At 39.2% G+C, this 27,243-nt stretch overlaps 1 protein-coding gene across 3 annotated transcripts in view; it reads left to right on the forward strand.

Moving 5' to 3' along the window:
* Window positions 1-27,243, forward strand: part of TMCC1 (transmembrane and coiled-coil domain family 1) — a 250,694-nt gene that overhangs the window by 25,955 nt on the left and 197,496 nt on the right. The gene's annotated exons all lie outside the window — the stretch shown is intronic.

The raw sequence follows: 27,243 nt of genomic DNA on the forward strand, positions 1-27,243 counted from the left end.
CCAGGCGCCCCAGATTTGGCTGTTTAAAAAGTAAAATAAATTTAGCGTTAAGATAGTCTAATATCTGTTAGTAAAATGAAAACCAAAACAGTGTATTTTATTTCTGGTATATGGCAATGTGGAAGCAAAGGAAGGTTAGGAAGCCAAAAATCTTAAGATACAGATTCAGAGCCACCATTGAGTTAGTAAGTATGTATTGAATGCCAACTGTGTACTCAGTATTGATATGACATATCTCTTCAAGAAGCTTACTTTTTCCAGGTAGAGAGAGGAAAACATAGCTAACTTTTTTCCCCCAAAGATTTTATTTATTTATTTGACAGAGAGAGAGAGGCAGAGGGAAAGGGAGAAGCAGGCTCCCCTCTGAGCAGGGAGCCGGATGTGGGGCTTGATTCCAGGACCCTGGGATCGTTACCTGACCTGAAGGCAGTTGCTTAACCCAGAGAGCCACCCACGCGCCCCCATAGCTAACTTTTGAAGGCCACTAATTTGTATTATGGGAATTCAAAGAAGGTAGAGAATAGGTGAGTGCTGAAGTGGTTAGGAGGATATGATCCGCGGCTTTTATTTGGATAAACGTTGGAAAAAAGGGATGACTGCAGGTATGAAAAATAACATGAATAAAAGCATGGAGACAAATTAGTCTTATATTTTGTGTCTCTGCATTTAAGAGACTAGCCTAACCCATTTGTTGACCTTTTGAAATTAGTTTTTAGATAAAGCCAGTTTGAGATAGGGAGGATGGATTTCTAGAGGTAGAGCTAAAACAAAGGAAATGCGGAGACCCCATCTCATAGGTAGAATGAACTAGAGGGGGAAGAAACTTGCATAGTTGAGGACAGTTGGAAGTATCATGTTGTAATCCTGGAATAGGATGAAAAAAGTATTCAAAAATAACTTTTTCTGTCCTATTGTGAGAATAAACATCTGTAAAAACATTGTCTATTGATAAAGAGTACTCTCCCAAACATTAATTTTTTCAAAAGTTTCAAACCAAAACTTTAAAAAGTCAGTGACAAACCATTACTTTATATTAGTTTGGCAGTGGTTAATATTAAATAAACCAGTATATGAATTTTGTATTTTTATGGTAAATAATGCCAAGTGTATTGAAATTCTGATCTGGCCTGGATTTGTGAGTCCAGAATTTGTAGCAAATAGTAAAAATATAACTGTGAGCCTTTGTATGCTATTAGGAAGCAAATGAGAGTTGAAGACTCTGAAGCCTAAGGTGTTTTTATTTCATAATCTAAGTTTAAAAATCAGTGGGGCAAAAATCGGGTATCAGGGGCGCCTGGGTGGCTCAGTAAGTTAGGCATCTGCCTTTGGCTTAGGTCATGATCCCAGGGTCCTGGGATCCAGACCCACGTCAGGCTCCCTGCTCACCAGGGAGTCTGTTTCTCGTCTCCCTCTGCCTCTCTCCTTGCTCATGCTCTCTCTCTCAAATAAATAAATAAAATCTTTAAAAAAAAATCAGGGTATCAGGGCCACCAGAAGAGTGGATGTATTTTATTTTGATCTGCCTGTCCTGTTCTGCTCTTAAGAATGTGAGAGTCAATAACAGGTTTGTGGACATTTTGCCACGATCTCTTTGCATTCCTGTATACCTATACCTCCTCTAGTTTTACTTATCTTGATTAATGGTTCATAGTTCACTTAGCCAAATAGTCTGTAAAACTTGGAGTTATCTTTAATTTCTTCCTATTCCTGGCCTTTATGTTGACCAACAGATGTGTATTTTACTTCTGAAACGTTTCTTCTTTATTGAGTCTTTAGAATGTACATTTGTTCGCTCATTCATTCTTTCATTTATTCTGGCACATTTATTGAGCACCTGTTATGTACTAGGCACTGTACAAGTTATTAGGGATATAGTGGTAAATAAGATCAGTTTCTTGCCCTTATAGAGCTTATAATCCAAGCTTTCATCATTTCCCCTGCATCTCCTTTGAGTTATTGTGAAAGTCATTCTTATTTTTTCTGGTTATAAATATAATACATACTTATTTTAAGAAGTGCAAGGATTATAGAAATGTATAACGCTGAAAGTAGGAGACTGCCTCTATTCTCATCCACCAGAGATAGTGCTGAATAAAAATTTGCATTTCTCTAGGTTTTTTTAAAACGTAGAGCCACAGCTTTTTTTTCTTTTTTTTTTTTAAAGGTTTTATTTATTTATTTGACAGAGAGAGAGAGACAGAGAGAGAGGGAACACAAGCAGGGGGAGTGGAAGAGGGAGAAGCAGGCTTCCTGCTGAGCAGGGAGCCCCATGCGGGGCCCGACGCGGGGCCCAATGCGTGGCTCATTGCGGGGCTCGATGCAGGGCTGGATCCCAGGACCCTGGGATCATGACCTGAGCCGAAGGCAGACGCTTAACGACTGAGCCACCCAGGCGCCCCTAGCCACAGCTTTTTAGCACATCTCTTTGTCTTTATGTCATTTCCTGTTTATGCATTCTAGCTGCTACCAGATACCTTGTTAAAAAGTGGAGTTGATTGTTAGTTTTTAGGTCAAAAACCCCTCTTTTTCTGTCACCCACAGAATGAAGTCTAAACATCTTAGCATTGCGATTATAGCCCGTTTATTTTTGGTCCCCATCTATCTTTCTTGTGTCTCCAGAAACTTTCCCAGAAGTGGCCCTTCTTTTTTTTTTTTTTTTTTTTTTTAATTTATTTATTCATGAGAGACAGAGAGAGAGAGAGGCAGAGGGAGAAGCAGGCTCCCAAGGAGCAGGGAGCCCGATGCGGGACTCGATCCCAGGACGCGGGGATCATGACCCGAGCCGAAGGCAGATGCTTAACCATCTGAGCCACCCAGGCACCCCAGAAGTGGCCCTTCTTACAAGTGTAAATAAAAGGTACCAAGTATGCTGCATTAATGTCCCCCATGTGACAAATAATAATAAGGGAGACAGGTTGATATAAGTATAGTGATAGTTTATTCAACTCTGGTCTGTGTGCTTGCCCTGTTCTCACCTTGGTTACAGTAGAATAAAAAACTACAGCAGTATTCTTTTTTTAAATCTAAGTAATCTCTCCACCCATTTTGGGGCTTGAACTCTTGACTCTGAGATCAAGAGTCACATGCTCCACTGACTGAGCCAGCCAGACATCCCTGCTGGGTAGGGTAGAGTAAAGAAGTTGAAGCAATCTGAAATTCCATCCCACAGGAATGATTACCATTAAAGTTTTTGTAAATATCCTTCCATAAATGTCTCTTTGAAAATGTATCCACATACAGGTATATGAATATAACATAATTTTACATAAATAGGATAATATTGTAATGCTGTTTTTCTTTTGTCTCAGACATAGGTTTTGGAGACTTTTATGTCAATAAGAGACCAGTGTTTATTTTATTTTATTTATTTATTTATTTATTTATTTAAAGATTTTATTTATTTGACAGAGAGAGACAGCGAGAGCAGGAACACAAGCAGGAGGAGCGCGAGAGGGAGAAGCAGGCTTCCCGCTGAGCAGGGAGCCTGATGTGGGGCTCGATCCCAGGACCCTGGGATCATGACCTGAGCCGAAGGCAGATGCTTAACGACTGAGCCACCCAGGCGCCCCGAGACCAGTGTTTAAAGTAGTGTATTTCAAGAATGAGAAACTTGAGCTTCTAGAGCAAATATTATTGCTTGGGAGAGTGAGAAGCTGGTGTGACTTCACTGACCCTCCAGATTACAGTAGATGTTGCTCCTCTGGGCTTCAGTGGCACCTTGGCTGTCCCATCATAACCCTTACCACAATCTGTTGTTTGTTTGCCTACGTAAACCAAAGTCCCTTGTATCTATATCTTTGTTTTCCTTAGGTCTAATACAGAGTCTGACATGTAGTAGGCAGTTAAGTGTTTGCTGATCGGATAAATGGCTGTATGAATGTCTTGGTGAAGTAAGATTGGTATGCCATGAAGAACTTGCTGCATATATTCTTTAAAACCATCCTTCTCAGTTTGCCTTGATTATTTATGTACCAGATAACCTTTTGGTACTAATTCAGTTTACCAAGGGGATTTTACAGCTGAGAAAAGAATGTACTGACTGTAACTTGCTTGACAGTTATAATTCTGATTATAAATTAATTAAAATATTAGTGCCGTGAGAGAGATGGGTATGAGAATTTGGATAATAAGAACTATTCCCCCACCCCCCGAGTGTAATTATCACTTCAGGTAAGATAGTATGCCACTTCTAACTGGGCAAAGGTATAGGTGTGGTATGGCGAATGGAAGGCCGGATTCAACTTTGACTCTGCCACTTGTTAGCTGTGAAGGCTTAGGTAAGTCCCTTAACTATTTTAGGATTTAGTTCATTTAGTAAATGAATAATTGGCTGCTCAGATCTAGACCAACGCCGAAATTTTATAACTGAAATAAAAGCCATACTTCATCTTAGTCCATTGAGGCCTAACCTGCATACTCTTTGCTTTCTCACTCTAGACATGTAAATAAATGGCCAAAACTTAAGGCAAGAGAGTATGGTGCCTTAGGAACTCCCTTGGAAAAAACTACAGAATGAAGCACAAGGTAGCATCATGACAGTTTTTAGAGGGAGTGTGAACCTGAGAACTTCTTTTGCATTCTTTGTATTATTTCATAACTAGTTCTAGATAAAAATAATTTTCTCTTGGGGTGCCTGGCTAGCTCAGTTGGTAGAATATGTGACTCTTCATCTCAGGGTCTTGAGTTCGAGCCCCACATTGGGCATAGAATTTACTTAAATAATTTTCTCTTTGGAGAATAAGGATATGGCATTTGGGGATGGTGAGTATGTTGATTAAACTAGGATTGGTTTGCCCTCTTGTCTTTTCTCACTCTCAGAAGAATCTCAAGATTCAATCTCATTGTCTTTGAGGCACAAAGGTTAGATTGGGATAGAACAGAGTTGGGAGACCTGTTTTTCTTCTTGATTTTGAGATACCAAAGAAGATTGCTTTACTTCTCTGTGCTTGATTCTTTTTACTAAAAGAAGATGAAAATCTGACTCTTACTACATCATATGCTTTGGGATAATGAGATAATTCTGTGGAATACTATTTTTTTAAATTCCATTTTTAAAACTGTGTAATTTCCAGTAAATGCACACATTTAAGGTATACATAGCTCAGTGAATTTTTGCTTATGCATATAGCTGTATATATACAATTATAAACACCAATCTGATTAAGGTGTAGAATATTTTCTTTCCCTCAGAAAGTTTCTTTATGCCCCTTTCCAGTCAAAATCCTTTTTTGAACACTTTGAGTGCTTTATTATTCATTTTAAGAAGCCAATAACAACAAATCTTGACATCCTTTATGTTTCATCAGTAATTTGAGTCTTGAACCCTATACTAAGGTCTGATATGTAGAGAGTAAGGTCTTTAATCTTTAGAAATAGATAAGGCATAATTGTGTTAAAATGTCTTTCTAATAAAATCTTAATCCAAGGTGAAGAGGGAGTAGTTTTACATTGATAAGGTGGCAGTATTGTTTACCAGCATTTTCTTTTCTGTGTAGACTCTTTTTCTAGAAGTTTTTGGGTTGTTTGAAAGTAAATTTATTTGGAAAGTTGTATGTAGGTAGGGGAGAAGGAAGGTGGTTAGCCAAATGAATGATGAGCTTGTTCCAGGTCTGTGGGTTCTGTTGTTCCTGTACCTGTGCTATTGTGTAACCCTGTGAACAAGGCCTAACCTCATTTTTTACATCTAATATTTATTCACCTTTTTGTCCGAGACACTGAATCTTTCTAAAGTTTTGCGATGCTACTTTAGTCTGTACCTCAGACTTGAGCTATTTATTATGTAATCTTGTTTACTAATTTATGTATCTAAATCTTTTAGGAGTTTTAGATTTATGGAAAAGTTAAGCAAAGATAATACAGAGTTTCTGTATGCCAGATACCCATTTTCCCTTTCCTAACACCTTGTTTTATTAGCTTTGTTGAGGTATTTTTCACATACCTTAGAATTTACCCATTTAACGTGTACACATCAGTGGTTTTTATAATATTCAGAGTTGTACAACCATTTCCAGAGTATTTGGATCACCCCAAAAAGAGCTTCTGTACACATTTAGCAGTCTTTTCCCATTTTCGCCCTCTGTCCTAACCCTAGGTAACCATTTTCTGTCTCCATGCCTATTCTGGGTATTTCATATAAATGAACTTAAACAAAATGTGGTCTTTTCTGACTGGCTTCTTTCACTTAGCATGTTTTCATAGTTTAGCCATTCTGTAGTATATGTCAGTTCTTTTTTATTGCCAAATAATAGTCCATTTTATGGATATACCATATTTATTAATGAATTGACATTTTGATTCCCTTTTTTACTGTTATGAACAATGCTGCTATGAACATTTGTATACAAGTTTTTATGTGGACTATCAGAAAAAAAATCTTAAATTTGAAGTGTGCCTATCAGTAAGAGTCTTTTTGTCCCCTCAATAAATATGTTGGAAATGAAGAGGTAATCAGGCAAAACAGAGGGTAACTTGGGGTTTGTATGTTTTAATTCTTTTATTCTTTTCCTCAGACCTTTGATCTCCACAAATGCTTGTAGGTATTGAAATATGAGAACATTAAACAAAAATTTTTTTGATCTTGAGTACTAAAAACATTTTCTTTTTATAAGAGCGTATGTAAAATGAGAGATTACATTAAAATGATCCTTAAAGTCCTGTGATTCTTGGATTTAGTCTAAATTTTCATTATGCCTTGAGGCTGTTAATGATTTGCTGAAATATCATGGAGGATGCTGGTCAAAAACTAGTATCAGCATTGTAAAACTTACCCCATTTAGAGAGGCAGCTCTGGTAGAGTAGTTGAGTTTAAATTCCAGCTCTTCTACTTGCTGGTTGTGTGACCTTCAACATACCACTTAAGCCTCATTTTCCTTATCTGTAAAATGTGAAGTAACAGCAAGGATCTTACAGGATTGTTGTGAGGATCAATGAGATAATGTGTTAAGAAGGAATTTGAAACTACAATGTGATATACAAATATGAGGTGATGCTATAAAAAGCAGTCTCTAAATCTAGAAACAACAGTAGTTTCATATGATTGTCTTTTGTCTTCAACTTACTGATTCTTCCAACTTCCTGTAAATTTATGATTAGGCTTGATTGGTGATTTCCTTTTCTTACCAGATTGAGAAAAAAAAAAACAAAACCCAGTGGCAAGAACTCCCACAAAGAAGTTAAGGTTGTTGTGCCCAGGGTAATGAGAAACACCTGCTGTAGCATTCCTAGCAGGAGCCAAGATGCTGCTGCCACGGCTGCCTATGTAGGTGCCTGGCATTTCCTAAAATAATTATTTTTATTTTTATTTTTTAAAAGATTTTATTTATTAGAGAGCAAAGCGAGAAAGAATGAGCAGGGGTTGGGGCAGAGGCAGAGGGAGAGGGAGAAGCAGGCTCTCCGCAAGGAGCCTGAGGTGGGGCTCTATCCCACGACCCTGGGAACATGACCTGAGCCAAAGGCAGACGCCTGACTGACGAGCCACCAGGCGCCCCTGAAATAATTTTTATTAAAGATTTATTTATTTGAGAGAGAGAGAGAGCGCACGCGTGAGTAAGCGAGCACGCGGAGGGGTAGAGTGAGAGGGAGAGAAAAACTTTAGCGGACTTCTTGTTGAGCTTGGAGCCCCACACAGGCTGATCTCAAAAACCTGAGATCATGACCCCAGACGGATGCTCAACTGACTGCACTACCCAGGGGCCCCAATTTTTTTTTTTTTAAAGATTTTATTTATCTGACAGAGACACAGAGAGAGGGAACACAAGCAGGGGGAATGAGAGAGGGAGAAGCAGGCTTCCCGCGGAGCAGGGAGCCCAATTCGAGGCTTGATCCCAGAACCCTGGGATCATGACCTGAGCCGAAGGGAGACACTTAATGACTGAGCCACCCAGGAGTCCCAATTTTTTTTTAAGTTAATACTTAGTTGTGCTTATTCTGCATGTTAACCTTAAGAAAACTCAGTGGCTAAAGTAGTAATGGACTTGCATAGTACCTCTCTTCCTGTTGGGTCTGCAATTATCAGTGGTAGGGCATAAGAGGTGCCCCCCCACTGGCCTCCTGACTCCGTTTTAGTGAGGTTTCCCTTTATTAATTTTCATGCATACCAGACCCTGTTCCAAGTGTTTTACCTTTAATCTTCACAATGATTCTGTGGGGGTAGGTACTGTGGTAACCCATGAGGATATTGAAGGTTAGCAAATTAGTTAATGATGGTTGGTGCTGCAATACTTTGAAACTTTTCCTTTTGGGTAGAGCTCAGGCTTACATTCTTACCACATCTTTGCACTATTAGCTTTCAGTGATAGGTTATTGTAAATATTATCTCTAATTGCCTCTAGAAACACCTGATAGATTTTGGGGTAAGTAAAGGTCCCGGAGTTCTGTTTTTGTCCAACTCTGAGTTAGAAAAATTAGGAGTAAATGAAAGGTGTTGGTTAGGTACATTGGTGGTATTTCTTAAATCCCCTGCTTTGTCAGTATTTAAAAAAAAAATTTGACAAGAGAGCACACCCATGAGTGGGGGGAGGGGCAGAGGGAGAGAAAGAGGGAGAAGCAGACTCCCTGTTGGGAGTCTAAAGCGAGGCTTTGTCCCAGGACCCTGAGATCATGACTGGAGCCGAAGTTAGATGCTTAACCAACTGAGCCACCCCAGGCTCCCCCTCCACCCCCAGCTTTGTCAATTTTAAAAGGAATGCTTTTTTACATTTTAATTTTTTTGGAATTGTGTGCATTTAATATGGTAATAGTTCTCCTTGAAAAACTGTTAACTCAAGTAAGGTGTGCCTTTTAATCAGTTAACAAGGTCTAGGATCAAAATGCAGTAATGTTATGTCCATTTGACTTTATTTTTTTAGTAAACGCTATCAGTGTGCCATTTGCCTCTATACATAGCCTTTCCATGTTCGGTGCCAACAGCCAGATGTTCTGTTAACCAGCTAAGATTGGATTTTGAGACTTAACTTTGCACCTCACTGTCCTTAAACATCCTGTAAGAATATCTTAATGACTCAGAGACAGAAGTACCTCATTGCCATGTTTTGCCTTACTAGCTGCTGCTAATTTAGTGAATCAGCTAGGTGAAGGGGAAAGTAGCAAATAATTTCACTGGAGACAGGGCCACAGTTAAAACTTGAAAGTCCAAGGGCAATTAATGTTTATTGCATAAATTCAAAACATTGTTTTATTTTGGGAAACTACCTCCATCCGGTCCTTGTCCCTGTCCCCTGACAACTAGTAATCAATTCTCCATCTTTGTAGTTTTATCGTTTTGAGGATGCTGTATAAACGGGAGTCATATAACCTTTTGAGATTGGCTTTTTTTATTTGCTAAGCATGATGCACTTGAGATCTATCCAATTGCTCCTCCCGTTTAATTACTGAGTAGTATTCCATGGTATGGATGTACCAGAGTTTGTTTAAGCATTGATCTATTCAGGGACATTCCTGTTTCCAGTTTAGGGTATTACCAATAATGCTGCTATGAACATTCATGTACAAGTTTTTACATGAACATATGTTTTCATTTCTCTGGGATAAATGCCAAGGAGTGAGATTGCTGGCAGGTATGATAACTGCATGTCTAATTTTATAAGAAACTGCCAAACTTTTCCATAACGGCTACACCATTTTACATTCCTACCAGCAATGTAATGAGACCACTAATATTTTTTTATTGCTTATTCGTTCTTTTTCTATCAAAAAGTGGTCGTAGATGCCCAAAATTTAAGAAAAATTTATGTGAGAAAAATCATAAAAGTGAAAGGTCTGTGCGTTGATAAAGTTGTTTTTAGCAGAATGTACAATTTCTCTCAGAATAAAATCATAGTCCTAGATTGTTTGCTTTGGCAGTCTTTTGTTGACCTTGTTTGAAGAGATTAATAATTTTGATGAGGAAGGTTTGTTAACTAAATTTTCATGCAAGTCATTTGGCCATTTTGGAATCTTAATAACCAGTGTTTCTTTAGCTCTCATAATTTCTCGATAGATGTTCATCTTCTCCTAAGTTGTTAATAATTTCTGTTGCTGTAGACTCTGCTTGTAACAGGATATCTTACTTTATTTGCTTTTTTTGTTTTGTCATGAATTATAATACCCACTGTTTTTATGACTTAGAATTGTTGAAACACCATAGGGAATTGTTTGCTTACCATGAAAATAGGCAAGTCCCCTAAGTAACCATATCCATACCCAGGCTTTACTCAGTCACTGTGAAATAGCGTGGGTTTTTTTTTAGGCCAAGGAAGCTATCCAAGAATTTTGTGAATAAGGGTGGGAATTGACCTTGCCAGAATTCATGGGGAAGATGTCTGTCTTCTTGTTTTGTATGGTGGAAAAGGGTTTTTCATCCAAACATTGCCCTGCTTTCTTCTGCTTTTCTCACTGAACATTTTTTTAAGTGTCTAGAGATTTTAACTTCTTTAAGTGTTAATTTTTAGTAGATTTTTATTTTCAGTAATTTATCTTGAGGTAAGTTGAGTAAAAGGCTCAGACTTCAAGATAAACCAGAGATTTGTCTTTGCTTTGGGACAGTATCAGTGATTTTGTTATGAAAACTAATCAAACCATTTAGGTTGCTGTATTTTAGAGTATCAATGGAGTTTGACTTTTCGATGGTTTTTTCCTTTATTTTTTAAAGATTTTACTTATTTGACAGAGAGAGACACAGCGAGAGAGGGAACACAAGCAGGGGGAGTGGGAGAGGGAGAAGCAGTCTTCTGCAGAGCAGGGAGCCTGATGCGGGGCTCAATCCCAGGACCCTGGATCATGACCTGAGCCGAAGGCAGACGCTTAACGACTGAGCCACCCAGGCGCCCCTGGTTTTTCCTTTAAATAGGAAGCCACTGGAAGAAGGCCTATGCTAAATAAACTTTATTATTCCTGCTAAAGGGACCTTGCTAAAGAAAATTAAATATAGTAAGGATTATGATGGTGGGAACATGACCTGTATTGAATGTTTTGTGATTGTTGGCAACTGAACTTTGACTTAATTAGTCTAGGCCATGTTCAGTGGTTCTTGAACATGGTTCATGTTTTTGTTCATTCATGCAGTATGTTTCTATTGAACTACCCAGCCATTGGGGATATAATGTGTAAAACAACCTAATGTGATACCATCCCCTATGGAACCAGTAGTGGAGGAGGTAAGTATTAATATTAAATTAAAAGCTAAATTAAAACGGTGACAGTGGGATAAGTGATATTAATGAAATTTGACTAGATTAGAAAATGCATCCTCAAGAAGTATTTGTGTTATGATTTGAAGGAAGAATAGATGTTAACTTGGCAAAGAGAGGAGGGATGGTTGTCCAGACAAAAATAAGAGTAGGTGCAAAGGCTCTGTGGCAGAAGGGAAAATGGTGAAATGAGGACTCTTAATTAAGGCTACTGTGGCCTGAGAACTGAGAGCTAGAGGGAAAAGGAACATGGTTTGAGGTGGAGAGATAAGCCTGCCCATGCAAGTTTTTATAGGTAATGTTGAGAAGTTTTTGCCTTTATTCTAAGAAGAATGAGGAACCATTAAAGGGTTTTAAACAATAAAGGACAAGGTCATATATGTTTGTTTTTTTTTTTTAAAGATTTTATTTATTTATTTGACAGAGACACAGCGAAAGAGGGAACACAAGCAGGGGGAGGGAGAGGGAGAAGCAGGCTTCCCGCTAAGTGGGGAGCCCGATGCGGGGCTCGATCCCAGGACCCTGGGATCATGACCTGAGCCAAAGGCAGACGCCCAACGACTGAGCCACCCAGGTGCCCCTCATACATGCTTTTGTTGAGAAGACTTTATACTGCAAGAGAATGGATTGAAGGGGTATCAGAGTGGGTGCAGGCTATTGCTTAAGAAGTTAGTCTAGTTTGGGTGAGAGGTGATGGTAGCTTACTTAGAGTGGTATTGGTGGAGAGGATAGAAAGGAATTCATTCAAGAATATTTAGGAGACATAGCAGAATTTGGTGATTGGTAGAATATGAAGGGGGAGAGTGAGGACTCTGAGGTTTCTGGCTTAAGCAACTTAGTTCCTTTCATTGAGAAAAAGAGCACTGAAAGAGATAAGTTTATTATTATTATTTTTTTTTAGGGGAAGGTCATGAGTTAGGTGTTAGATGTATAGAACTTGAAGTACCTTATGGTGATAGCTAAAAGATATCTTAGTGAAGAAGAGAACTCACAGCTTAGATTTATATTGTGTTTAGTTTGTATTATTTTGTTCTTAAGGTACATGTGTGGAAATCGCTTTTCCATATAGGTATGCTTACAGGTACTTTTCTTATCTTTTACATTTTTATAGTTTAGTATATATACTGCAGTTTTAACCAAGGAATAGGTATTGGGTAATTACTTGCTGGATGAATGATTGAATCAGAAATTTTAGTGCTTTCCAGAAACATTGTTCTCCTGCTCATGTTTCCTGTGTTTTAAATAAGGCTATGTTTTAAATTGATATTTGCAGTTAATTAATACTATACTCCCCCTACCCAGCAATCTCTTCCCCTTCCATAAGCCTTCTATTTTTATTCTACAATTTTATAAAATGTTAAGACATAAATTACCTCAGAAGCATGTTGTCTAATGGAATCAACATAAAATACTGTATTATTTGACTTTGAGTTATATTCTCTATGCTAGCTCATTTGTAATGGGATGAAGTAGCATCTCTGAATATTTTCGTATTCTTTTGATCTTTTTTTTTTTTTAAAGATTTTATTATTTGACGGAGAGAGACACAGCGAGAGAGGGAACAAAGTGGGGGCAGTGGGAGAGGGAGAAACAGGCTCCCCACAGAGCAGGGAGCCCGATGCGGGCTCGATTCCAGGACCTGGGATCACGACCTGAGCCGAAGGCAGACGCTTAACGACTGAGCCACCCAGGCGCCCCTCTTTTGATCTTTAAAAAGATTAAATATATTGGGGGCTCCTGGATGGCTCAGTTGTTTAAGCGTCCAACTCATTTCCGCTCAGGTCAGATCTCAGCGTCATGAGATCCGGGCTCTGCACTCAGCCGGAGGCCGCTTGAGATTCTCTTTCTCCCCCTCTCTCCCTCTTCCTCCGCTAGCGCACTCTCGTGCATGTTCTCTCTTTCTCTAAATGAATAAATAAATCTTAAAAAGATTAAAAAAAAGATTATAAGTATACTGAATTTGTTGTGTTGTCTTTTATAGCTGAGTTGCCTTGATTTCGATTGAGCAGATATTTGACAGAATTTATAGGACAGTCTTTTTCTACTCACCCTGCTGGATGTTTGATCCACTCAACTGACAGCTTTATTTCTTTTTCCTCAAAAGCCAGAACTAGGCCTACAGGAAGGAAAGGAACATATGCTGGAGCCAAGGGCTGGTGCTACCTAGGTCTGTGGGGGTGCATATTCAGAATCTTTGCAATTGGTTGTCCTGGATCTGTCAAAATAGGTTTGGTTGACTCTGGCTGTGCAGTGGTTTATTTATATGCTTCTGAGTGGTGACCTGGGAATGAATGCATTGTGAGTATAGTTTGGAAAATTGTTGTTTAGGTTGCTCTGGGAGGGGAAAAAAACTCAACCCCAAGAAACCCCACTGTTGAACAGGTCTTAGGTTCACTGGTTTAATTTTCTGTGAATGCTGTCCAGTGATTAAACCTTTGCTTCATCTCAGCAGCAAGTGCCAGTATTTTGGACGCAAGTTATTTCATGAATGGGCTTTGTGTTATAGGAAGACAAAATGGGAAATTAAATATCTGTATTTTAGCTCTGGCCTAAGTAGATATTGTTAACATCAGTGTGTTGGATATAAAGTAGGCTTTCTTTTGGTTTTAGGGACTAAGATATTACAAGGTCTTACATTTTTAAGGCACTCAAACATTTGTAACTTTAGTTGCATTGTGAGAAAGGATATACAAAAGAATAAGACATTACATATTTGAACAGTGTAGGTAAAAGAACATGAATTGATGAGGTAGTAGTATCCTTTTACATTTTTTTCTTTCAGGGTTTAGACTGTATTACAGATTTTGCATCTATCTTTAATAAAAAAATTATAGGCCTTTCAGTAAATACCAACAGTTTTGAAATGTTACCTAATCTGAGTGTTAATTAGAATAGAATTTACAGGGGCGCCTGGGTGGCTCAGTTGGTTAAGCGACTGCCTTCGGCTCAGGTCATGATCCTGGAGTCTCGGGATCGAGTCCCGCATCGGGCTCCCTGCTCGGCGGGGGGTCTGCTTCTCCCTCTGACCCTCCCCCCTCTCATGTACTCTCTCTCTCTCTCTCATTCTCGTTCTCTCAAATAAATAAATAAATCTTTAAAAAAAAAAAAAAAAAAAGAATAGAATTTACAATTTTGCAATAAATGTAATCCTTTCTAATATGCTTGTGTGTATATATACATTTTCATATATGTGTATGTATGTGTATATGTGTGTATTAAATATAATCCTTCCTAAATCTTACTCTGCTAAATTTAATTTATGGTCATGATATGGTGTATCTTCAACAGTAGTAAAAAAAAAAAAAAAAAAAAAGCTAACACTGAGTGTTAGCTTACTTTGTGCCAGGCAGTCTTTTATTCTTTACAACAACCCTATGGAATGAGAAATATTTTAATCCACACCTTAGAGATGAATTAAGTGATTTGCTCAAGGACCCATAATTAATAAATAGGTGAGTGAGCCATAATAGCAGAATGTACTGCATGTTTAAAATTCTACTTCATTTGGGGCTTGTGGGTAGTTCACTCGGTGAAGTGTTTGGCTTCACCTCAGGTCATGATGTCAGGGTCCTAGGATTGAGCCCTGCTCAGCGGGGAGTCTGCTTGTCTCTCTCCCTCTGCCCCCTCTCCCTGCTTGTGCTCTCTCTCTTTCAAATAAAATAAAAATCTTAAAAAAATTCTACTTCATTTAAGAAATATTGAAAATTTTTGTATGAATGTATACTTTCAGTATACTATTTTGTTCCAGCTTCGAAAGAATTTATATCTTTAGGATTGTTGAGGATCATGCAAAGTAAATTCTTTTTTTTTTTTTTTTTAAAGATTTTATTTATTTATTTGACAGAGAGAGACGGGGGGAGTGGGAGAGGGAGAAGCAGGCTTCCCGCAGAGCAGGGAGCCCGATGTGGGGCTCGATCCCAGGACCCTGGGATCATGACCTGAGCCGAAGGCAGACGCTTAACGACTGAGCCACCCAGGCGCCCTGCAAAGTAAATTATTCTAAGCTACAGAAAATCTAGTTTGTTTTATATGGTAGTGTTTCATTTGATCAATATTGAGGGGGATTACAGGGTTATAAGTGTTACCAGATTAGTAAAGTTTACCTCTTGAAGAAGTATAATTTTGAAAGAAATTAGCTGTTTTAGAACAGTAATTTTTCTAAAATGTGTGTTCCTTTTCAGTCTCGTAAGAAAATTTTTTTCACCATTTATTTATTTATTTAAAGATTTTATTTATTTATTTGACAGAGGGAGACACAGCGAGAGAGGGAACACAAGCAGTGGGGGTGGGAGAAGGAGAAGCAGGCTTCCAGCGGAGCAGGGAGCCCGATGCGGGGTTCGATCCTAGGACCCTGGGATCATGACCTGAGCCGAAGGCAGATGCTTAACAACTGAGCCACCCAGGCGCCCCCTTTTTTCACCCTTTTAAAGATAGTATTCTATGTATAATGGAATCTGTTCTTGATAACTCAGGGCTTTCATTAGGACCATTAATTAATTTATAATGCAGTACTTTTTTCCTTCTCCTTTGCTCCAAGGTCTCTTATTTGTATGCACTACTTCTTATAATCCTCCCTTTATTTAAATAATTAAACTTGTCAGAATTGTATATAAATCAAGAGTTAAATAGGCCTTGGGGCGCCCTCCCCAAGAGTTTCCTCATGTCCCTCGTAACTCTTATAATCTATTCTTCCCTTCAATTCCATCCACAGGGAACCACTATAGATTAGTTATATATATATACATACATATATATGTCTATTATATAAATGGAATAATAAACTTTGTATTCTTTTTTGCTTGGCATCTTTCAGTCTAATGTTTTTGAAATTCATCGATACTAGTGCATGTATTGATAGGTTTTTTCTTTCTGTTGTTGAGCAGTATACCACTATCTGGATTTGTTTATCCATTTCCCTATTAATGGACAGTGGGATATTTCTAGTTTGGGGCTATTACAGATAAAGCGGCTATAAATGTCTATGTACAGGTCTTTGTGTGTTCGTATGTTTTCTTTTTCATGGGTAAAACCTAGGAGTGGAGTAGATGGGTCATGTGGTAGGTATTTGTTGAATTTTGTAAGAAATTGCTGTATTAGTTTCCTATTGCTGTAACAAATGACCACAAACTTAGTGGCTTAAAACAACATATTTATTAACTTCTGGGGGGTCAGAAGTCTGAAATGGGTCACACTAGGTTAAAAATAGAGATGTTGGTAAGGCTGTGCTCCTCTGGAGACTTGAGGGGGGAGAATCCCTTTCCTTTCCTCTTCAGGCTTCTAGAGGCTGCCTGTACCTCTTGGTGCCTGATCTCCCTTTTTTTTTTTTAATGATTTTATTTATTCACTTGACAGAGCATAAGCAGGGGGAGTGGCAGGGAGAGGGAGAAGCAGGCTCCCCGCTGAGCAGGGAGCCTGATGTGGGGCTCGATCCCAGTACCCTGGGATCGTGACTTGAGCCGAAGGCAGATGCTCAACTGATTGAGCCACCCAGCTGCCCCAAAGTAGTTCTATTTTAACTTTATTTTTCTTAAAAGATATATTTTTCATTTTAGAGAGAGCACAAGTGGGGAGAGGGAGAGAGAGAATCCTCAAGCAGACACCCTGCTGAGCACGGAGCCTGACATGGGGCTCAGTCCCACTACTCTGAGATCATGACCTGAGCTGGAATCAAGAGTTGGTTGCTTAACTGACTGAGCCACCCAGGCCTCCTGCCCCCCTCCCCCCGAATAGTTATTTTTCATTCTTTGTCTAATAGCTGTGCCTTCACATCTTTTTCAGGGGCGGTTTCTTTTGGTTTATTTTTTTCCTTTAAATAGGCCATACTTTACTGTTTCTTCATATGCCTTGTGATTTTTTTGTTGAAAACTGTACATTTGAATCAAATAGTGTGGTAATTCTTGAAATCCAATTCTCCCACTTCCCAAAGGGGTGCTGTTTTTTGTTGTTGTTATTATTTTTACCATAGCAGGCTGTCTCCGTACTAAGGGTCATCCTGAGGTGTAAATTAAGGTCTTCTCGTGTCTTTTCTGAGCCTTTGCTTTTCCTGAGGGAATGTGCAGTCGCTGTCTGATTTTCTCTGTGTATGCAGTTGCTTTTGAATGTCTTAGTCCTTAGTGTCTGGCTTCCAGTAGTGGAAAAAGAGAAAAATGAAAGTGGAAGGAAAATGACACCAGCCCTTTAAATGTCCTGGAAGTCACTATAGCTGGAGAGGGAGGGCCTTGTGACAGCTTAGAGATAGGGGAATTGCAACAGTGATGGGCACCTGCTTCTTTGCTATACCTGTGATCAGAAACAGCCATCAGTGATAAGGGCAGGACAGGGTTTTGTTTTTTCCCACTGTAGGTCCCACAAGCTGGGTGCAGGCTGCTCTTAGAACTTTGCACAGCTGCTTTCTATGTGGCTAGGTGGGGGCTGGGTAGCTGCTACTGTGCTAAGAGTTGAAATTAACTGCAGTTTATTGTCTGAGCCTTCCCCTGGACTTGCAAGCCTTAAATAGATTCCAGGGTTCCAAAATAGTTACATCAGATAGATTCTGCTCATGCAGTTGTTATCTAGGTGGGTAAATATTCCTGGGGCTTCCTACTCTGCCATCTTCCCAGAATCCTCTCTTGAGATTTAGGTTTTGATGTGGCAGTAGACACTATCAGCTGTATGACCTCAAAGAAGTCACTGAAGTTCTTTGGGCTGTAGGGAAGTATGGGCTTGTGGGGAAAGTGTTTAGGCTGGTAATTGCTAAGACTCTCTCTTACTCTAAAACATATGATTTTCTAAAAATTTGCATGTACTTTTCCTCATTTTTGGTGTTAATTTTTTTTTTAAAGATTTTATTTATTTATTTGACAGAGAGAGACACAGCGAGAACAGGAACATAAGCAGGAGGAGTGGGAGAGGGGGAAGCAGGCTTCCCATGGAGCCGTGAGCCCGATGCGGGACTCGATCCCAGGACTCTGGGATCATGACCTGAGCCGAAGGCAGACGCATAACGACTGAGCCACCCAGGCGCCCCTGGTGTTAATTTTTCAGTTGGAGAAGAAAGACTAACATTTGGAGGTTATAAATAACTATTGAAAAAAACTTTTTGATGTTTGAACATTTCTGTTTACCCAGAGTATTTTTTTTTTTAAAGATTTTATTTATTTGACAGAGAGGTAGACAGAAGAGCACAAGCAGAGGGAATGGCAGAGGGAGAGGGAGAAGCAGGCTCTGCACTGAGCAGGGAACCCGATGCGGGACTCGATCCCAGGAACCTGAGATCATGACCTGAGCCGAAGGCAGACGCTTAACCATCTGAGCCACCCAGGCGCCCTACCCCGAGTATTTAAATTGTACATGCAATTTATTTTCTTTTGGCGTTTCTTATTTTCTCCAGTTTGATGTTCCTTTTTGGGGTGCCTAAGAAAACTGTAGGTTTGACTCTTTAGGAAAATACATGGCTGTTCTAATTGGTGGTAAGTTTGGTGAGATCTGTTAGGACTTTTATTCCTTGGTTTGGAAAAAAAAAATTGTTAGAACAGATAGGGTAACTGCATTTCTCCAATGATCTGAAAAAGTTCCTGTGGTTAACTTGCTTTGGTGGGCATTCAAAAGCATGTCAATGCTTTTGGTTCCCTTGGGAGAAATAGAATCCTTTTAAGAACTATCAGATTGTAATTCAGGACATCAGTTCTCTTTCTCTTTCCTGTGATCAATAATAATTTGTATTCTTTCCTATGGTAAAGTTTCTACTTTGAGTTATTTGGTTGACTTTTTCATGGTTTCTTCCTCTTTAGGCTAGTGAGTATCTTTCCCATAGCTTCTCAGCTGCACAACTAATTTATTTTCCTTTTCAATAGATGTTTCCAATGCTGATGTATACAGAATATTCTAGAGATATTTAGAGATGAATTTTTTCCAGTATCGTCACTTTATAGAAGAGAAAATTGATCACCATCAGATAATCCAAATAGCTATATTGTTTTTTGGGGGGCTTGGGAGGGGAGTAGTTTGCACGAAAATGGGGCTTTCACTGGAAGGTGAATATACGGTCAAGGGATATTTTCTTAAAGTGGGAAAAATTGTAGTGTGCTTGTATGCTGATGGGAATAATCCAATAGAGAGGGAGAAATGGATTAGAGAGGAGAGAATTGCTTATAGTTGATAATGTTTGAATAGGCATGTAAGTAGAGCAGTTGATCATGGTAGGAATACCAGCACTTCATCCTTACTAGCAGTAGGGAGTGCTGATTGTATGGACTCCGATGCCAGTAGATAAGTAGATGTGGTAGTAGTATGTGCAAATAAATACTTATTTTTTCAGTGACACTGGAAGGTAAGCCATTAGGGGAGTAAGGATAGGAGAGGGGATGTTAGATTTGAAGAGAGTTAAGAAGTGTGAAATCGTCCTGTGTGAAAATGGGGGTCGTGAATGTACGAGAGTTAAAGAATCTTCTCCCTCTCCCCCTGCTTGTGTTCCCTCTCTCGCTCTCTCTCTAAAAATAAAAAGATTTTATTTATTTGAGAAAGAGAGATTGAGAGAACGAGTGGGAGGAGGGGCAGAGGGAGAAGCAGACTCCCCGCTGAGCAGGGAGCCGGATGGGGTACTTGATCCCAGGACGCTGGGATCATGACCTGAGCTGAAGGCAGACGGTTAACTGACTGAGCCATCCAGGTGCCCATATAATTATATTTTAAAATAATAATGTTTTGAATATTTAGAATGTTCTACACTCCCTATTGAAAATATTGTTCCTGTTTGCCTGAACATTCTTTTTTTTTTTTAAGATTTATCTATTCATTTGAGAGAGAGCGCGCACAAGGGGGAGGGGCAGAGGGAGAAGTGGACTCATCGCTGAATGCAGAGCCCCACGTGGGGCTTGATCCCAGGATCCCGAGATCATGACCTGAGCCAAAGTCAGATGCTTGACAGACTGAACCACCCAGGCTCCCCTGCCTGAACATTTTTTTTTTTTTTTTAAAGGTTTTATTTATTTATTTGAGATGGAGGGGACAGAGGGAGAGGGAGAAGCACTCCCTGCTGAGCAGGGAGCCTGAAGTGGAGCTTGATGCCAGGACCCTGGGATCATGACATGAGCTGAAGGCACCTGTGTAATGGACTGAGCTACTCAGGCACCCGTGCCTGAACATTCTTGAAGACTGACTTCTATAGTTCACTGAATATATAAATACTAGGTTTAGATTAAAAAGAGAATTAAATTGCCTGAGTTGAATTTTATCTGGTTAAGGTTTTAGTGAGAAGTGAAATAGAATAAAAATTATGGAAATATAATTGGTATGTGGTAGGCCAAAAACTTAATTTTTTTAAGATTTTTAATTTATTTGAGAGAGAGAGAGAGAGAGAACACAAGCAGGGGTAGCTACAGAGGGAGAGGGAGAAGCAGGCTCCCCGCTGAGCAGAGAGCCCAGGGGGGGCTCGATCCCAGGACCCCGGGATCATGAGCTGAAGGCAGATGCTTAACCGACTGAGCCACCCAGGCACCCCAAAAACTTAAAATTCTTAATTGGCTTGTAACTTCTTGGTTATCATATTTAGGTGTTTTTAATACACTTGTGTGGTTTCTTATGGTTGGGTTGAGGGCAGGTAGAAATGCTGGAGAGGGAGTAAGGGTAATCTATAGGAAAGGGCGAGAGCTCTGTGTTTTAATTTTTTTCTTTTATTCTTCCTGTTGTTATTACTAGATACCATTAGGGAGCAATTATTAGTTCTAGGAACTGTGAAAAATATGTTCTGTGTATTATTATATTTAATTTTCACAACTCTAGGAAGTAAGTTTCATTGTCATTTATCAATGAGAAAACTTAGACTTGCCATCTAAGACTTTACTGGAAGATACACAGCTAGTAAGTATCTTTAAGTAACTGGCTCACTCCAAAGTCCAGGGTCTTAACCACTGTGCTAAATTGTCTCTTTGTTTTTTTTTTTTTTTTTTAAAAGATTTTATTTCTTTATTTGAGAGAGAGAATGAGAGACAGAGAGCATGAGAGGGAGGAGGGTCAGAGGGAGAAGCAGACTCCCTGCCGAGCAGGGAGCCCGATGCGGGACTCGATCCCGGGACTCCAGGATCATGACCTGAGCCGAAGGCAGTTGCTTAACCAACTGAGCCACCCAGGCGCCCTAAATTGTCTCTTTGTTAACAAGACAGTCTTATCCAGGATTTAAAAAAACAAATGTCCCTTTGAATGTCCGTTAGCCCTGGAGACTCTGTTTTCTAACATAAACACACATGACCCCTTTTTGGAAAATTACTATTTAACACTGTATTCTTTTTGAAGTATTCTTCATTAGGAGAAACAGTTTCTTAGAATTGGAAGTGCTAGAGATTTCTAAGCATTTTTGTGAGCACATAACAATTTTTTAAAGTCAGGCAGTAAGTAGAAGGCTTTAAATAAAATACAACCTATGAAAGGAATCCCTGAATTATTACTAATGATTCACTGGACATTCTCACTTTGATCCTATTTTTCACTTTAATGTGACACTGTTTCTTAGTATTTTATATTTTCAGGTTTGCATGTTATTCATTGACAAAACAGCTTAAGCCAAGGCACTGTACCTACCTGTTCTTTGTAGTCACCATGCTTTTAGTAAGGTCCTCTTTCTTTGGCCATATTTATGGAGTAAATACAAGGAAGTTTGGTAAAACTATATTTATGACTGAGGAGAGGATATTATCTCCTCTGGTAGGTGTCTACTAAACTTGCTTGATTGTGTCTTTCTCAACTCCTGGGACTCCTGGGTTTCTTATCTATTCATTTGGTCAGTAGTGATGTATAAAACAAGGAGGTCAACAGAATATTTTGTTTTCAGTGTGAATAACTGGGTTGGGAAAAGATGTTGCTAAATCACAAATTCCCTTAGGAGGTGGCTGAAAAAATGTTGCCCCTCATAAAATAGAAGCATGAGAAGAAATAATGACTTCAAGAATAGAACTGTTGAATAAATTTTCAGTGTAGCAAAGCATAAAGTATGTGTTACCATTGAAACCATCTCAAATGACCTACAGTGAAGGAGAAAGCATAAACTGGAGACATTTTTAAACCCGAAAAAACATGATTAAGTTTCATTTCTAAACTTTGTGTTTTCCATTTTCTCTAGAGAGATTTAAGATTGGCTCTGGGTCAGGTGAACAAAATTTGACATACCAAGGGCATTTTGAAATGTAACATGTTACGTGATTATCATGAGTATATTTTCCTGTTTCTTTCAAGTGACAAATTGTGAATACTTATGTAAGAAATTTGAAATTAGGAATTTTTTTAAAGATAAACTTTTTAAAGATTTAATATATAAATTTATTATACCAGAAGGTGTGTAGAATCTATTTTGGCTTTTTCTTTTCTTTTTTTAAGATTTTATTTATTTGAGAGAGAGAGCACAAGCAGAGGGAGGAGCAAAGGGAGAGGGAGAAGCAGGCTCCCTGATGAGCAGGGACCCCAATGGTGGGACTGGATCCCAGGACCCTGGGATCACGACCCTAGCTGAAGGCAGACGCTTAACTGACTGAGCAACCCAGGCACCCCTGTTTTGGCTTTTTCTTGATTTTTAATGATCTTTTTTTTTTTTTTAAAGATTTTATTTATTTGACAGAGTGAGATGCAGGGAGAGAGGGAACACAAGCAGGGAGAGTGGGAGAGGGAGAAGCAGGCTTCCCGCCGAGCAGGGAGCCCGATGTGGGGCTCGATCCCAGGACCCTGGGATCATGACCTGAGCTGAAGGCAGACGCTTAACGACTGAGCCACCCAGGCACCCCGATTTTTAATGATCTTAATAGGAATTGTCTTCAGTTGGTTCATTTGTTCTGTTCCTTATTCCTCTACTGTTTGAGGATGTCAGGAATTTTGATAGTCTTTTCTGTGCTAAGTTGTCAGAAGGAAGCCCCTTGTAAAACTTAAGTATGAGGTAGCTGACATCGCTCAAAGCATTCGTTGCTGTATGTGATGAAAATGAAAGGCAGCTTGAAGTATATGATCCTTAAGTTTCTTGTGGATATGTTTGGGGAGAGAGTGAGGATTGCCACAAGAGGAAACTTAAAAGAATTTCTTAGTTTGAAATGAACATACAGAAGAGAAACTTTTTTTCCCCCTTTTGGCTACCCTCACACAGTATTTGGGAGACACTGACTCCCTCCCTCAATTTTCCTCACATGTCACATGATGTTTTTCTAGGGTTTTCAGGGTATTTTCCCTAATATTTCAGGACTCTTGCCATTGTGCATTCTTAGACTCTGGGAACGTTCCATGGACTCTTTCTGGGAACCCTGAAAGTGCTTCAACCTGTATCAGTGAAGGTTGACTGGGTGATTAGATGTTCCCTCTTTCAGCTTCAATGGCAAGGGTTTACCTCCTTCCCTTTACTGATTATTAACTATTCACTTTCGATAATAGATACCTGATTTATACTTTATAGCATTTATTTATGTATCTTTTTTTTTTTTTTAAAGATTTTATTTATTCATTTGACAGAGATAGATACAGCGAGAGAGAGAACACAAGCAGGGGGAGTGGGAGAGGGAGAAGCAGGCCTCCTGCTGAGCAGGGAGCCCGATGCGGGGCTTGATCCCAGGACCCTGGGATCATGACCTGAGCTGAAGGCAGATGCTTAACGACTGAGCCACCCAGGCGCCCCTATTTATGTATCTTTCTTTCAAAAAGTATTTGGGGATTTTAGGCTTCTTAGGAAAGCTGGATGTCTTTACTTTCCTTACCTTCATCTTGACGTAGTAATTACCCATGGGAGTAAAGAGTAATCTTCTTGGGAGTTGGTGGGAGTATCTATAGACAGATGTTACAGATTATCTGTACTTTTTCATCAGGGTATTCTCCCTCCTTTTTTCATCTATTAAAATGATTTTTCTATTTTCCATGCTCTGTTTCAATGCTCATACATCTGTAACAGGCGCGCGCGCACACACACACACACACACACACACACACGCACAACACACACACGACATGGGGCTTAAGGCCTGACCCATATAGAAGGAGTTCTAGAACATTCTTAATACACTGTGATTCATTATACAGGTTTGCTTTTAAAACAAGTACCCCCTACATGTGCTGAATAACTAGCCTCATACACATCTTCTCCTCTCTCCATTTTTCTTTTCTGGAGGGACCAGGGTATGTCTTCAGAATAAAGGGGGCAGGGTGTCTAAGTTTTAGATCATAGGTAGCATCAAAGAAGGAAGTATTTTGAGGGTTAAGAGCTTTCATTCTTACTAGTTCATGAGTTAAGTCAGGAAGCTACAATAAAGGATTCAGTTCTCTATCAGCTGCCTTCTTAGACCAGATTTTGGGATGCGGATCAAAACATTGCAGGTGATTTTATAAGACCACAAGTAGTATTAGAACCAAGGCAGAATGAACCAAGGTTGTTCTTGTGGATCCCTCTCAGGAATGGTAAAAGAAGAGGGGAGAGGCAGGAAGACAAGGTAAAAACTACCAATGCAAACCTTGGATTTGATTTGTAGGTTCCTGAAAATGTTAAAAAACAAACAAACAAAAAACCAGCCCTAATGTTGGATATTGTCTGAATTTATTCCTCCATCTGCATTATATGCATAGGATTTGTAAGTTTCAAACATTTTTACTATTTTCCTTATGTATAGCCATAACTAATATAAACTCTGTGTGGATGCTAAATGACAAGTAGTCCACATTCTGCATGTCTATTCCTATATCTTCATTCACTCCTAAATTCATGGCAGTGTTATTTAAACCTACCTTATTTTTCTGGATTTTTCCATAGATACCCTGTATTAGGCTAAGGGATTTCCCTTATCTTCTTAGTTTGTTGAGAGTGTCATAAATAGACGTTTGAATTTTAGTTGAGTGCTTTTACTGCATCTATTGTTATGATCATGTGGTTTTCTTATTTAGTCTGATAGTGTGAATTACATTCATTGCTTTTTTTTTTAGTGTTCAGTCAGCTTTGGATTGCTGGGGCTAATATTTTGTTAGAGGTTTTTGCGTTTATGTTCACTTGGAGTATTGATCTGTAGTTTTTTTGTAATGTCTTTGTCTTGTTTTAGTATTACTGTTGGCCTCATGAAATGAAATGTTCCTTCCTCTTTTCTGCAAGAGATTGTGTAGAACTATTATTTCTTCCTGAAATAGTTGGTAGAATTAGCCAGTAAAACCATCTGGGTCTGGAGTTTCCCTTTTTTGAGGAGTTAACACTACAAATTCACTTTGTTTAGATACAGTTACTCCGGTATCTATTTCTCCTTGTATAGTTCTTGTAGTTTGTGTCAACTTTGAAGGAATTGGTTCATTTCATCTAAGCTGTCAAACTTATGGTCATAGAGGGGTTCTTTGTATTTATTATCCTTTTAATAGCTGTTGTGTCAGTGTTAATGTCCTCTCTCTTTCATTCCTGTTAGTGGTAATTTGTCTTTCCTGTTTCTTGGTTAGCCTGGCCAGAAGTAGAAGTTCATCTTTTCAAAGAACCATCTTTTGCTTTCATTGGTTTTTCTCCATTGTGTTTCTGTTCTCACATTCATTGATTTCTGCTCTAGTTTTTTTGTAAGATTTTATTTTTAAGTACTGTCTACACCAGGCATGGGGCTTGAACTCATAACCCTGAGATCAAGAGTTGCATGCTCCACTGACTGAGCCAGCCAAGTGCCCCTATTTCTGCTCTCATTTTTATTATTTTTTTCCTTCTGTTTGATTTAATTTGCTCTTCAAAGTTTCTTAAGGTAGATGCTTAGGTTATTGATTTTAGGTCTTTTCTAATATGCATTTAAAACTATAAATTTTTCTCTGAGCATGTTTTAGCTGCATCTCACAAGTTTTGATATTTCATTTTCACTTACTTGAAATACTTTTAAATTTTTTTCTGAGGTGCCTGGGTGGCTCAGTTGGTTAAGCCTCTGACTCTTGATTTTAGCTCAGGTCATGAGATTGAACCCCACGTTGGGCTCCGTGCTGGGTGTGGAAGCCGCTTAGGATTCTCTCTCTCCCTCTACTTCTGCCCCTCCTCCGCGTGCTCACTTGAGCGTGCTCTCTCTAAAAAAAATTTTTTTTCTAGACTTTTTACCCATGGGTTATTTAGAAGTATATTGTTTAATATCCAAATATTTGGGGGAATTTCCCCAGATCTTTGCTATTGATTTTAATATAATTTTATTGTGGTCTGAGAATATACTTTGTACCATTTTTAAAAAATGATTTTTAAGGGCACCTGGGTGGCTCAGTCAGTTAAGCATCTGCCTTCAGCTTGGGGTCCTCCCTCTCCCTCTGCCCCTACCCCCACTCGTGTTTTCTCTCTCTCAAATAAAATCTTAAAAAAAAATTTTTTTTTTTTTTATGGCCCAGAATATAGTATATCTTTGAATGTTCCAAGTACACTTGAATGTATTTTCAGCAGTTACTGGGTGAAGTGTTCTGTAAATGTCATTTAAGTTAGGTGGTAGTGGGGCGCCTGGGTGGCTCAGATGGTTAAGCGTCTGCCTTCGGCTCAGGTCGTGATCCCAGGGTCCTGGGATCGAGCCCGGCATCGGGCTCTCTGCTCGGTGGGGAGCCTGCTTCTCCCTCTCCCTCTGCTGTTCCCTCCACTTGTGTTCTCTGGCTCTATCGCGCTGTCAAATAAATATATAAAATCTAAAAAAAAAAAAAATTAGGTGGTAGTACTATTGAGGTCTCCTTCCTGATTTTTGCCTACGTGTTTTAAGAGTTACTGAGTTGAAAGTCTTTAAAGATTTTACTTTTTAAATTTACTTATTTGAGAGAGAAAGTGAGAGAGCACAAGCAGTGGGGTGGGGAGCAGCAGAGGGAGAGGGAGAAGCAGGCTTCTCGCTGAGCAGGGAGCCCGATGTGGAGCTTGATCCCAGGACCCTGGGATTATGACCTGATCCAAAGGAAGACACTTAACCGACTGAGCCACCCAGGTGCCCCTATTTGTTGCATTTCTTTTTTCTTCTTTTGCCTTCTATAGTGTGAACTGAACTTTTTACTAGTATTCTTACATCCTCCCTATTGACTTATTTTTACTTATTTAAAATGGTTTTTGGGGTTCCTGAGTGGCTCAGTCAGTTAAGCATCCGATTCTTGATTTTGGCTCAGGTCATGATCTCAGGGT

Source organism: Halichoerus grypus, chromosome 1, assembly GCF_964656455.1.
Source record: "Halichoerus grypus chromosome 1, mHalGry1.hap1.1, whole genome shotgun sequence".
NCBI classification, from domain to species: Eukaryota; Metazoa; Chordata; class Mammalia; order Carnivora; family Phocidae; genus Halichoerus; species Halichoerus grypus.